Source organism: Belonocnema kinseyi, chromosome 10 (assembly GCF_010883055.1).
Source record: "Belonocnema kinseyi isolate 2016_QV_RU_SX_M_011 chromosome 10, B_treatae_v1, whole genome shotgun sequence".
NCBI classification, from domain to species: Eukaryota; Metazoa; Arthropoda; class Insecta; order Hymenoptera; family Cynipidae; genus Belonocnema; species Belonocnema kinseyi.
This window is the reverse complement of record NC_046666.1, coordinates 29299380-29302441: the sequence shown is the minus strand read 5'-3', so window position 1 is coordinate 29302441 and position 3062 is coordinate 29299380.

The window sequence follows — 3062 nt, the reverse complement described above, 5'->3', positions numbered from 1 at the left end:
TTTTGAAAATTAAAATTCGAAAATTTTTTCTAAAGCCTCCAGGGGACTTCGTCTTCGCACGAAAAAATTTTATGTGCCCTTATTGCATCCGGACCCACAATTCTCGGTGTGCTCCCGGCTCGTTCCTCTTCTCGCCATCTCCTTCCTGTCGCTCGAGCACTGATTGGTTGAAGTTGGCGGGACGGCAGGCAGGAAGTCCTAGTGGACTTCAGTGCCGACAACTAGGGATGTTAGCGGTCCCCGTAGTTCTTTTTATATTCCTCATGTCACGATTTTGAATCAACCAAACGTATTTTAGTCGATGGATAATTATTTTCTTTACTCTACGGTAAGACCTATTGGCTACAGCCTGGAGCCTAAATTCATCCTGTCATTAGCAATAGATCTCCTCTGGTACCAGTAGTCCCAATAGTAATAGTACGGGCCTGGGCTGAAGAGCTCCCACTAGTCATGCTGGGGATATAAGAATAAAAACTTCTCAAAAGAAGTATCGTAGAGTTCCGCGCCAGATGGAGAAGTCGAATTGTTGTTTCCTAGTCCATGTTTCGGCGGAGAATTTGAATAACTTGACGTTCCACCTAATGCCCAACGTCGTATAACTCTGGTTCTCTAGGTATCCTCTGTAGTCCCAGGTGTCCAAGATGTCCTTCGAAACACCTCGCAGTCGGCGATGATCCGCAGATTACATATTAAAATAAACAAAACAAAGCGAAATCAGTTCTTAAATATACAATTTTCTTATAATTACAGTCGCTATTCGCTGAGTACCGTGCATTTCCCGAGGTGTCCTTTAAAAAACCCTCAAATCAGCATAAAAAACCGAAAAATTAAATGAATTGAAATTTTGTGAGTTGCAAAAATTTTGCATCGTCACAATAGACGCAATTCATAATACAAAATAAAAATTTAGAATTACTAGATACTTTTCAAGTGTCTGTTTATTTAATTTAAGGTAATTGTATTAATTTAATATTTCTCAGTTTTTCCAAAAAACTCAAAAAATTTGGAAGACATATTTTAATTAGTTTGAGAGACATGTATGACATTTCCAATCTTCAAAAATAAAAAAATATTTTATAAATTTTCGGAAATCTTCCAGGTTTTAAATATTTCTAATGTACTACACTTTCAATTTTTTGAATGCACATTTTTTTACTTTATTGAAAATATTTTTAAATTATTATTATTCTCAAAAAAGTGAGAATACTTCTCCATAATTTTTTTAAGGATCTGAATTGTTACGAAAAATTTGCAAAAGTTCTGTCAAATTTAATGAATACGATAAAACTATCTTGATATTTTTTGATAATTTTTTTAATTATTGTAAAATTTTGGAACAATTTAAAATTCGTTTGTTTCAAATCTTCAAAAATCCGTTTTTTTATTTCAAATTTTGGGTGTACTTCCGAAAAGTGGATATGCCCGATTTTCTCCGTACTTCGTATGCTTACGTATTTTGATGCGCTGATTGCGAATATGATGGTGCAAGTTTGCGCAAATTTGATTTTCATGGTGAAATCATAAAAAAAACATTAAAAACCATAAAAATTATGGATTTTCAAGTTTATCTCAGGTAATATGCAACGTTGAAAAAAATGTTTTAAATAAAAGTTGTGAATCTCATCGAAATACACATTTTTTGTTGCAAGCACTTTTTTATGGGTATGATAGTTTTCCAGAAAATCAGTGGTAAATGAATTAGTTTCAGCTTGTTTCCTTCTCACGCTCTTCACCGCGAGAAGATTGTATTATTTTGAAGAGCATATTTTTTTTAGATTTGATTATTTTGTGCGTTTTTTTTTACATTTCTAAATAATTTTAATTTTTTTTAATTTTTGAGGTTTTTCTTTCTCATAAAGGAAAAATAATTAATAAATAATAATAAATAAGCAAAATGTTTACTTGTTCTTGCCTGGGTAGCAAATTTTGATGTCCTTCATTAATTGAAGGAAAGGATCAGCGTTCAATTTATAGACGCGACGCCGCCACAAAAATTCGGAAAGGTGATCGGCCAAATTGGGTTTCTTAATCCCACCTCTAGATAAAAATCGACGCATCCAACGGCAGGAGGATTCAACATTTTGCGTGTGTGCCCAGGTATTGTTACTTACAAATTCTTCAGAATAATTTACGGTTTTATGTACATAACCCAAGTTTTCTAGATCTAGATAGCCCTTCCAATAAAAGGTGTGGATTTCAGTTCGGGCAGCTAAATGCTTTTTTATTAAAGCCATTAAATTATCTTTATCCCTTTTGTTGTCTGAGCAAATTTTTAAGCGATAATTATGTGCATGTCCCCGGTGAATCATTCCTAAGATCCACGAACCTTCTACAACACGCCCTCTTTCGTATTTTCGACGACCGACCTTACATTCGTCAATTTCAACAATTTCATTAATACCACCAATTTGACCTTCCTCTTCAAATGCTTCATCAAGAGCAATCATACATACTTCTCTTCAATAAGAAGAACGACCTGAGACAGTTTCCGTAGATACTTCTTGATCCTCAATAATACTGCTCTCGAATAGTCTAGGAGAAATTGAAGTTCATAGCAAAGCAGTATGTTACTAGGCAGTTTGATAAGTACCTGAAAATTCCAAGAGATGGCATTAGTATTCACTAATGTGAACCATTTTCGTCGAGCTTGATCCTTCAAATGACGCCTGTCAAAATTTCAGCCATTTATGTTTACGCATTTACAAGTTACAGCACTGAGAAGCGACTAACCTCCGAGTTTTTTTTTTATAATAGAAAAATCTGAGTTTCGAGTTTTGATCAAACACTACTATCTTCGCAAGAAAACGATATCCGAGACCAAGGCCAAGCTGGATAAATATTACCCGGACTCTGCACTGTCGATTGGAACGATTCATAAGTATTTACCGAGTTTCGTTGTGGCCGTACGAGCACAGTTGATGCTGAACGATCTGGGCGCCCAAAAAGGGTCACTACACCAAAAAATGTCGAAAAAATCCATGGTATGATGTTGAATGATCCCAAAGTGAAATTGAGAGAGGTAGCTAATGCTGTAGGCATATCATTGGAACGTGTGGGCAATA